The sequence below is a fragment of the Bos taurus genome, chromosome 16 (genome assembly GCF_002263795.3).
Source record: "Bos taurus isolate L1 Dominette 01449 registration number 42190680 breed Hereford chromosome 16, ARS-UCD2.0, whole genome shotgun sequence".
NCBI lineage: Eukaryota > Metazoa > Chordata > Mammalia > Artiodactyla > Bovidae > Bos > Bos taurus.
Window position 1 is genome coordinate 72,031,333 of NC_037343.1, and position 11,211 is coordinate 72,042,543.

At 51.3% G+C, this 11,211-nt stretch overlaps 1 protein-coding gene across 2 annotated transcripts in view; it reads right to left on the bottom strand.

The window, feature by feature from the left end:
- The window catches only part of TRAF5 (TNF receptor associated factor 5), a 45,985-nt gene extending 35,957 nt beyond the window's left edge, over nt 1–10,028 (bottom strand). Inside the window, exon 1 of one of the 2 annotated variants that reach the window (XM_059875302.1) lies at nt 9,928–10,028. The gene's annotated coding sequence lies outside the window, so the exon portion shown is untranslated. 2 annotated transcript variants of the gene reach the window in all.
- Between the last annotated feature and the right edge of the window lie 1,183 nt (nt 10,029–11,211).

Here is an 11,211-nt window from a genome sequence, read left to right on the forward strand (position 1 = left end):
AGCTGGGCAGGAAAGGGTTAAGATAGTAGGGCTGCAACTGCCACCCCTAGAGAGCCCTTGCATGATGTCTGGGAAGGTGGATTTGGGGTGGGCTGTCCCCATCCTGAGTTGCTCATGGTACCTAAACTGTGCAAACAATATGGTTTGGGTTGAACATCTGCTGTTTTTGTTGCTGTGTTTTTTGTTTTTTGTTTTTTTCCTGGAAGTCTGGGATTTTCAGTGTATGCTATGCAGAAGGTGCCTATATGACCAGTCTCCAGTAAAAACCCTCGATGCTGAGTCTCCAATGAGCTTTCCCAATAGATGACATTTCACAGGTGTTACCACAATTCACAGTCCAGGATGAATCAAGCACGTCCTGTGTGACTTCACCAGGGGAGGACACTTGGAAGCACGCACCTAGTCTCCTCCAGACTTTGTCCCAGGTGCCTTTTCCCTCTGCTGATTTTGTTTTGTATCCTTTCAATGTGAAAAGCCTTAGCTGTATGACTATTCACTGAATCCTGTGAGTCCTCCTATTATATTATTGAACCTGGGCATGGTCTTGGGGCCAGCCTTTCTAATGAGAAACTAATTTTGAGTTTTCTTTGAAAAGAGTGAAAGAGGCATGAAATAGTAGATTAAAACAGGAGGCATTCCAGGCAGGAGAAATGATATGAAGAAAGTTAGGAACAGATAAGTCAAGTATAGAAGGCCATCAACTACAAACAGGTGCTTGCCAAGGGCATTTGCCATCTACTACTGCGGAGTCTGAACCTTGTGCTGCTGCAGCTGTTGACCTTCACCACACCCTGAAGGCAGATCAGGGTGGAGAGTGAAGCGCTCTGTGCTCCAGGGAAACTGGTGGAACAGATCTTTGGTTACTGTTCAGTCTCTAAGTCCCATCTAACTCTTTGTGACCCCGTGGACTGTTGCATGCCAGGGTTCCCTGTCCTTCACTATCTCCCAGAGTTGGCTCAAATTTGTATCTTTTGAGTCGGTGATGCTATCTAACCATCTCATCTTCTGCCACCCCCTCCTCTTGCACTCAATCTTTCCCAGCATCAGGGTCTTTTCCAATGAGTCAGTTCTTCACATCAGGTGGCCACAGTATTGGAGTTTCAGCTTCAATATCAATCCCTCCAATGAATATTCAGGGTTGATTTTCTTTAGGATTGACTGATTTGATCTCTTTGTTGTCCAAGGGACTCTCAAGTGTCTTCACCAGCACCACAATTTGAAAGCATCAATTCTTTGGTGCTCAGCCTTCTTTATGGTCCAACTCTCACATCTGTACATGATAACTGGAAAAACCATACCTTTGACTAGATGGACCTTTGTTGGCAAAGTGATGACTTTGTTTTTTAATACATTATCTACGTTTGTCATAGCTTTCCTTCCAAGGAGCAACTGTCTTTTAATTTTGTGGCTGCAGCCTCTGTCTGCAGTGATTTTGGAGCCCGAAAATAAAGTCTGTCCCTGTTTGCACTGTTTTCCCTTCTATTTGCCATGAAGTGATGGGACCAGATGTCATGATCTTAGTTTTTTTTTAATTGAGTTTTAAGCCAGTTTTTTCACCCTCCTTTCTCACCTTCATCAAGAGGAACTAAAGTTCCTCTTCTCTTTCTACCATTAGAGTGGTATCATCTGCATATCTGAGGTTATTGATATCTCTCCTGGCAATCTTCAGCTTGCCAGCTTGTGATTCATCCAGCCCGGCATTTCGCATGATGTACTCTGCATATAAATTAAATAAACAGGGTGACAATATACAGCCTTGACGTACTCCTTTCCCAATTTGGAACCAGTCCGTTTGTCCCATGTCCGGATCTAACTGTTGCTTCTTGACCTACATTCAGGAGGCAAGTAAGGTGGTTTGGTATTCCCATCACTTTAAGAATTTTCCACAGTTTGTTGTGATCCACACAGTCAAAGGCTTTAGTGTAGTCAATGAAGCAGAAGTACATATTTTTCTGGGAATCCCTTGCTATCTACAATTCAACAAATGTTTGCAATTTGATCTCTGGTTCCTCTGCCTTTTCTAAACCCAGCTTGTATATCTAGAAGTTCTCTGTTCACATACTGTTGAAACCTAGCTTGAAGGATTTTGAGCATAACCTTACTAGCATGCAAAATGAGAGCAACTGTATGATACTTTGAACGTTCTTTGGCATTGCCCTTCTTTGGAATTGGGATGAAAACCGACCTTTTCCAGTCTTGTGGCCACTGCTGACTATTCCAAATTTGCTGGCATATTGAGTGCAGTATTTCAACAGACTCATCTTTTAGGAGTTTAAATAGCTCAGCTGGAATTCCATCACCTCCACTAGCTTTGTTTGTAGTAATGCTTCCTAAAGCCCACTTGACTTCACACTCCAGGACATCTGGCTCTAAGTGAGTGATCACACCATTGTGGTTTTTCTGGTCATTAAGACCTTTTTCATATAGTTTTTCTGTGTATTCTTGCCACCTCTTCTTAATCTCTTCTGCTTATGTTAGGTTCTTATCATCTCTGTCCTTTATTGTGCCCATCCTTACATGAAATGTTCCCTTGATATCTCCAATTTTCTTGAAGACATCTCGAGTCTTTCCCATTCTATTGTTTTCCTCTATTTCTTTGTATTGTTCATTTGTGAAGGCTTTCTTATCTCTTCTTCCTATTGTCTGGAACTCTGCATTCAGTTGGGTATATCTTTCCCTTTCTCCCTTGCTTTTTGCTTCTCTTCTTTTCTCAGCTATTTGTAAAGCCTCCTCAGACAACCACTTTGCCTTCTTGCATTTCTTTTTCTTTGGGATGGTTTTGGGAACAGGTCTTTAGATAGTTAGATATTTTCAGGAACTGATTTCATAATCCCAAATCCTTGCCTCTTTTCATATCTAGAAAAGCACTAAATCCCTTCATGATGACAACTCCTTGTGACTAGCAGAAAGCCTCTTGTAAAGCAAACATTTGATTGCATTGAACTTCCCCTTCACCAAAATCTTATATATTGACCTCCCCCACTACCTCTTTGCAGCAGTCTCTCAGAACTATCTGAGGTGCTGTCTCCCAGGCTGCAGTCCTCAATTTGCCCCAAATAAAAGGGAAGTCACAACTCTCAGCTTGTGCATCTTTTTTTTAGTCGACAAGGCCTTGCAGCTGTTCAACCCAGCATAACCAGAGTTGATGTAACCCAGCAATATAGTCACAAGGTGGACGAGATAGGGGCTATAGAAGTCACACTTGTTAGACAGATCCAGTGTCAGTCAGTGAACCACTGAACTCACATATATGGAATTTTTGTCAGCATCGAGGAAAAATTGAAAGAATGTACCATCTGCCCATCCAAAGCAAAGACATGGCACTGGACATTTCAGAGGAGGGTCTGTGGGAATGCTATGGAGAGGTTGAAGCAAAGCCCAAATTATTGGGTGTTTTTCTATAACAACTAGCTCAATATCAATTCATTCTAGAATAATCTACTTTCCATCCATTAAGAACAACTATTCACCTGGCTCCCCAGGTGGCTTGGTGGTAAAGAATCTGCCTGCCAATGCAGCAGATGTAGGAAATGGAGACAAGGGTTTGATCCCTGGGTTGGGAAGATCCTCAGGAGGAGGAAATGGCAACTGACTCGAGTATTCTTGCCTGAGAAATCCCATGGAGAGAGGAGCCTGGAGGGCTACAGTTCATGGGGTCGCAAAGAGTCAGACCCACTGAGCACACACACATTCCTTCCTTCCTATGTCCTGCAGAGACGCCTTTGCCCACAGCCCAGTATTCCCCAGCCTCCTCCCAACTCTCCGTCCTCCCATTCCTCAGGAGGGGCTTCCTGGAATGATCCCACCAGCTTGGTCATTTCTTTTACTCTGCATCTACTTAGCATTCAAGCCTTCACTTTTTTGCCTTTAACCCAGGGAAGCATGGGACGTTATCTTAAGTTGTATCAGGGATACCTGCCCAGTCTCTTCCTCAGAGTCCCCACATCCTGAAGGCAAAAGACAGACTTTCATGACTGGTTCAGCTTAACTCCATGCCCACCCCCACCTCCATCCGCCAGCATCAAGGGCTCCTCTAATGGAGGCTCAGGGCACAGGTGGGGCTGTCCCGAGCCATCCGCTTAGGAAGGGAGCACAGAGAGGGCTCTGGCTGGCAGTTTGGCCCCAAGTCGACTCACTCCTCATTCTGCTGTGACCTCACAGTTGATTCCACCGAAGTGACGGCTCTGTTTCTGGTGACCAAGCCAGTGCCTGTATTTGGCTTCCCAAGTCCATTTTCTCTTCTGCTGGGTCCCCGTGCTGCCTCACTGCCCAGCACCACTATTCCTCCAAGGTTGCACTGCTCTGCCCACGAGTCTTTCTCAAGGACTGGAAATCTCCCTTTGACACCCACCCCTGGAGCTGGGCCTCCTTTTATCTGGGATTGGTAGCCCCCCTCTCTGCCCTCTGCCTGCTGTGGGCTCAGCACAACTTATCCACACCATGCCCTGCACTGTGCCAGTTCACCTACTCTGGCCCTTGAGGTTGGCCTGGTCTAGAGATTGCAGAGTGGAAGCAATAGGCTAGTTTAAATGATGGTCTACCCTGGTATGTGGCAGGTCTTGTGCTTGTCTGTTTTTAATTTAAATTTGAATGCTTTCAGGCTAGACAAACATTTTCCACCTCCCCAGAAACCCCACAAATCCCTATGCTGTCAAAAACATAAAAGAAGAAAGCCAGCTTTGTTGAATACTTGCCAGACACTAGGCTCTGTGTATATAATTGGCTCGTTTAATCCTTCCAGCAACCCCAAGTGGGTGACATTACTATCTCTGTTTACCTGTGGGAATACAGAAACTCATGGAAGTTGGGCAACTTGCCCCAACCATACAACAACAACTGGAAAGTCATAAATAACAGATCTGAAGTCCACACTATTTCTACCACGCCATGAGTGGAAGGAGTAGGTCTTGATTAGACTCTGCAGTAAGGAGGTCCCCCCTGCAGCAGTGTGGAGAGAAGACAGACGAGCAGGGAAGTGAGTGAACAGACAGCTCAGGGAGTATAGGAAGGAGGGGGCTGGACGGGGGAACTCAGGCAGCAGCCCCGGGGAAAGACAGCAGGTCAGGACCAGCTGGAGACGGGGCAGAGAAGATGAGGGCGCAGCAGGGATGTCTGTCAGGCTCAGGGAGAACGCGGGGGAAGGGGGCTTGGGTGAGTGTCTAAGGGGCTCCTATGAAAGTGAAAGTCGCTCAGTCGTGTCCGACTCTTTGTGACCCCATGGACTACACGGTCCGTGGAATTCTCCAGGCCAGAATACTGGAGTGGGGAGCCTTTCCCTTCTCCAGGGGATCTTCCCAACCCAGGGATCGAACCCAGATCTCCCACATTGCGGGCAGATTCTTTACCAGCTGAGCCACAAGGGAAGCCCAAGGGGCTCCTGAAACATCACAAATCGAACTGGCCAAGAAGAGAGCTGGTTGAGAGGCAGAGACTTGATCAGCCTTTGCCTAGGAGTGCTGGTTAACCTTGGCTGCACCGCAGGGCTCCAGGGGAGCCTGAAGACACAGCCCTAGCCCCGCTCAGGGCGGGAAGAAGACGAGGAGCTCCAGGTCAAGGAAGGAAACATCAGTGGGGACGGTGTGGCCCCCTTCCAGGAGCCGAGCAGCAGCTGCAGAGCAGGCTGGCGACTGAGGATTAGCAGCCCTGGAAGCCTGCAAAGGGCAACACGGGCAGAGGGGCAGGTGCATGGAGCCGACGAGGAAGAGAACGCCAAGGGCAAGGGCGAGTGCCAGCTGCTCTTTCCAGAATCTGGTCGGTGAAAGGGCGAGGAAGCTGGGGTCTTGTTTAACAGAGACGGAGCATGTGGTGGAGGGGAAGGAGTCAGTGGCCAGGGAATTATGAAGGGAATGGGTCTGTCTCCAAGAGAGGAGAGGGCGGGATCGGGGGTGTAGATGGAGAAGGTGCTCTCCCACTGGTCAAGAGAGCTCCTTTTCCTTGAGAGAGAGAAAAGCTGCAGAGGAAACCTCGGGGATGCTCTGGCTTGGAGAGGAGAGGTGATGATGGAGCGCGGGTCAAGGAAAAAGGTGTGAGGCTCTCCTGGAAGGAAGTGAGCTGGGTACTCCTTCCTGCAAACACGAACCCTGGGGCGGGGCGCTCCTCGGGCTCCCTCAGTCACCCCGGGGCCACAGGACTTGCGCCAACACTTGGCTGCATCTGCTCTCTCTACAGCCCCGTCCCCGCCTGTAGGTACCACTGCCTGCCTCCAGGTGCCAATGGGCAGAAAGGACTTATCACTGCCACCGCAAAGGGACTTTGAATTTTTCTATGAGGACCGCTGAGTGTTTTCACTTTTATTTTCCCCCTGCCCCTCCAGCCCACTTCCTCACAAGACAGGGCCTGCTGGGGACCCAAGGGGAACGGCTGCTGTCTGGCCCTCCAAATGCAGTTTCGCTCTGAGCAAAGCAGCAAACTCTGTAGCCTGGCTCTATCCTCAGCAGCCCTGGGGGTGACTTCTGCCCTGCAGCTTGTTCCCTGACACACACACACACACACACACACGCACACACACACCCTACCTACAACACTACTGGGGTGACAGCTCCTGCCCCAGAGGAACGTCAGGAAAAGTCACCATCTGAACAGGCATCGCTATTCAGAGGAGGCCTCAGCCGCTGCCCTCCTCTCCCTGGTCTCCTGACTCTCATTAAAGAACCCGGATGGGTGACAGAGGTGTCAGGCAACCTTTGATGAACGCCCTTCGGGTCCCCCCACCCTCCTGCCCAGAATCCTGGTTTCCTCTAGCCACAAAACTATCAGAGCTCATGAACTCGAGTCAGAAGACATGCGCTGAGGTCCTGGCCACTCCCCACGCGCTGTGAGATATTTGAAGTCATGTCTGAGCCCAGCTTGCAGCCCACTAACATGCAAGAACAGTAGCTGCCTCTCCCTGCTCTCAGGGAGGCAGTGAGACGTTCAGCAGATGAGACAGCTGTTTGTCAACTGAACGGTGCTATGCTGACTCTGGGGTGCAGATGAGTCCTGCTGGCAGCACAGTGTCTCCAGAGCCCCACCCAGGATGCGTTTCCCAACCATCGGGCCCCGGCAGCTCGAAGCCCAAGGGAGACACACTTCCAGTGAATTCAACACCAGCATCTGTTTAGTCCTCCTCCGTGCCAGACGCCAGGCTACAAACAAGACCAGATACCCTGATTCTCACCCTGAGTTTGCTAGCGGAGGTGGAACTATCACAGGAGGTGTCTGTCCATGCTGTGGCCAGAGTATCCAGAAGAACCTGCTCTGTGTTACTGGGAACAGATCATCCAGGCATGATCAGAGTCTGAGTCTGCTTGTTAGTTGCTCGGTCATGTCTGACTCCTTGCCTGCCAGGCTCCTCTGTCCCTGGGATTCTCCAGGCAAGAATACTGGAGTGGGTTGCCATTCCCTTCTCCAGAATATCTTCCGAAACCAGAGATTGAACCTGAACCTCCTACACTGCAGGCAGTTTCTTTGCCATCTGAGCCAACAGGGAAGCCCTGGTGGCCCAGCAGTAAAGAATCCACCTACAATGCAGGAGACTTGGGTAGATGTGGGTTTGATCCCTGGGTTGGGAAGATCCTCTGGAGGAGGAAATGGCTACTCACTCCAGTATCTTGCCTGGAGAATCCCATGGACAGAGGAGCCTGGCGGGCTACAGTCCATAGGCTATAATTGCAAAGAGTCGGAGGCAACCAAGCATGGCAGGCATGCAGGCACCTCCCCTCATCACCCCTCGCTGAGCTTGAGGTGGGTGGATGTAGCTCTGAGAAACCAAGGTGAGGGGCCTGGGTCAGAGGAACCACAGTCCTTGGAGACCCAGGCCTGGCCCAGCAGTGGTGTCCAAAGGGTTATTTCACTCTCAGTGCTTCCCCCTCCCCATCTGGGCCATGTGGACAATAATCCTGCTTTGGCCTGACTCTCAAGGGTATCGTGGAGGACAAAATGAGAACAAAATGTCCAGAGTAATGGGAAAAATGCTTTGAAAGGGGAAGGGCTTTATGAACAAGGCTTTAATATTTTCTTCTTCAGGGTCCTCTCCAGTAAAGCTGAGATAATCACAGGCGGTCTGTTTCCCAGGCTAGCCTGATGGGACTGACTCAGAGACATCCAGCCCCCTCTCTCTGCAATTATTCCAGTGGCGACAGCAAGTACTTCCAGTGGATGGGACCCCATCACCTTTCCATAGTTTTTCCACTACTCTGCCACCCAGGGCAGGTGGATGATGCTTGTGGATCAATGGAAACCCTGCTTGTCCTCAGACCTCAGCCCAGAGGACCCGAGAAAGTCTCCCCCTCCACCACCACCCCTCTGGCGGGGCTTCCACAGTTTGGCTCAGACAGAAGGCTTTCTTCTCCCAGTGTCCAGAACCCAGGGAGAGAGAGATTCCAGCATCTGAGAGTCAGCCCATTCCACTGAGTCCAAAACAAGAACCAAAACAGCAACAACAACAACCTTGATAAATAAAGGTTGGACATTTTCTGCCTCCAACGCACCTTCATCTCTTCTGCAGCAACGTCTGTCTCTCTTGTTTAAATTGAAGTTGCAGGTGAGAGTGTTCAGATGATAAGGTTTTCACCCAAACCATCAATCGCGCTAACACCCCTGTCTTCAGCTGTCTGTGGGGAAGGCAAGGCAGGCAGCTGCATGCTCCATTTGAGGGGTTCTAGCCCAGGCTTTCCCTGCCTAAAATTATCTCACCCACCTCCGCCAGAACTGTTCTATACCCAGAAGCACTTAAACCAATTTTCATTTTATGTCTCCTTTTAAAATGCAAGTATCTCTGAAAGAAGGAAAGTATTCCACTGGCCCTTCCCCATTTCTCACCCAGCACTGGTGCCCAATAAATATTTACTGAATTCAGTTGGTTACTAGAGGCCTGTCCGGAAGGGACACGGGTCAGAGCCCGGGGCTGTGGAGGGTGGGGTGCGCAGGGGACAGTCCCCGCCGGGAGCCACGCCTCCTTTCACCAACCCCACCGCGAGCGCATAGCAGCCCTGCCTGTCACTGCGAGGTAACCGACTTCTGATGAAAGTAAATCTGAAATAGCCAAATATGGAAACTCTGCAGGAGGGGGCAGAAACAGCCCAGAAAGTCAGAGGAGACGCCCGGGGGTTAGTAGCAAGAGCAGTGGCCCCAGAATTCACTGAGAATTCTCAGAACTGCCAAAACCCTGCAGAGCAGTAACAAGGGCGAGGCCATCTGCTGTGGAGAACCCAGTTTCCACCAATTCTCTGGGTGTTCTCTGGGCAGCTCGTTCCTACCTGAGTCTTGGGTTCCTGCAAGACCCCTTTGAGCTCTCCTTGGCTGGGGGTGAGGGAGGTTCTAAATGAGGACGCCCAATCGAACGGCTTCCCTGAGGTTCCATGCATGCCAGTATTTAAGCTTTATTCTAGAATATTCTGGCTGGAAAGTCCTGCAAAAGTGGAAAGAGGGGATGCCTCACGGCGCGATGGGGGAAGACAGGGGTTTGCAGGCGCGCGTGCCAGACGCGCCTAAAGTCCTTCCCCGGCCCGCACACCCCGACCTGCCTCTGGTCCGCGGAGTGGACACCCTCGCCCTGGAGGCGCTCCCCAGCTCGGGACCCCCAGTCTCCATTCTCGGAGTACCCCTTCTCTGCTCAGAAAACTCGCTCCGGGGCCCGGAACCCAACCGCCCCCCGCCCATACACACCGCACCCACTTGCCCGCATCAGGGGACACCTGCCCCGCCGGCTTCTCCCGACCCGGGGTCCGGGCCCCGGGGCCTCCTCGCGTGCACCCCACCCTCCCACCCCCGGCCGTCGGGGACTCGCCAGCCGCGAGCGGGGGACAGGCGGCCGGGCCGGGCTGCGGGGAGGCAGCTGCGGGGCTCCTGCCGCCGACGTGTTTTCGGTTTCAAAGTCAACGCGACGCGCTGAGAAGCGATGCTCGGTGCGCTCCCTCCGGCCCCACGCGGCGACCCACCCGGACTCACCTGGGCTCGGCGCGCTGGCGCTCGCAGGACGCCTGGCTGCTCCGAGGCAGCGTCTGCGAAGCAGGGGCTCGGCTCTCAGCCGCGGGGCCCCGCCCGCCGAGGGAGGGGGGCGGGCCCGGCCCCGGAGAGGCGGGGCCTGGGGGGCCAGGGAGCGAGCGCGGGGAGGGGCGCCGGGCCCTCAGAGAGGGCGGACGCCCCGGCAGGTGCTGGGCGGGATGCTGAGAGACAGGTAGAAAACCGGGCAGTTGGAGACCTAACCGACCCTCCCTCGAATCTCGAGTATCATCGCTGATTTCCCTGGGTGCATTTGAACTGTACCCTTCTTACCCTTCAATCAGGGACAACTAGGCTCAGCCAGCTCTTTCATATTTTGACGCAATGGCAACCCACTCCAGTACTCTTGCCTGGAAAATTCCATGGAGGGAGGAGCCCTGTAGGCTGTAGCCCATGGGGTCGCAAAGAGTCGGACACGACTGAGTGACTTCTCTTTCCTTTCCTTTCCTGAAAGCGTGTTAGTCGCTCAGTCGTGTCCCACTCTTTGAGACCCCACAAACTTTAGCCTGCCAGGCTCCTCTGTCCGTGGGATTTTCTAGGCAAGAATATTGGTGTGGGTTGCACACCAATGAAGGGAATGGCAACCCCTTCTGCAAGGGAATCTTCCCAGCCTAGGGATCAAACCCGGGTCTCCTGCATTGCAGGCTGATTCTTTAACATCTCAGCCACCAGAAGTCTGGTTCAAATCAAGCCCTCCTGACTTTCCTTTACAGCAGGACCAATTTGCCAGCCCCCTCCTTGCTGGCCTAGCAATCCCTTAGAGTTGTAGGGCTTGCCATTGTACCTAGGACTCTCCAGACATCTCCTGTGATATTAAAAACCTTGGGAAGTAGACCTGGGCATGCTCATTTTACATATGAGCCATCTGATGCCCAGAGAGGTGACATGAAATGATGTGCCCAAGGTGTAACACCCAGCAAGTGCCAGAGCTTCCTCTTGAGTCCAGGTCTCCCTACTCCCAAATATCAGACTCTTTCTTACACCACTTCTGTCCATGAGTATATGTTCTAACTGATATTTGTATGCCACATAAATATCCTCTGTGAAGGTTGGTGGAGCATGAAGATCATGGATTTTAGAATATAATGGGCCAAAATTCCAATTCTAGTTCCTTCACTTTCAGTTAGGCAACCTTGGGAAATTTACTCAACTGCCTGGGCTTCCAATTACTCATCAAAGAGGGTTAATAATAACGTGCACCATTCAGATATGCACAGGAGCCAGGCAGGA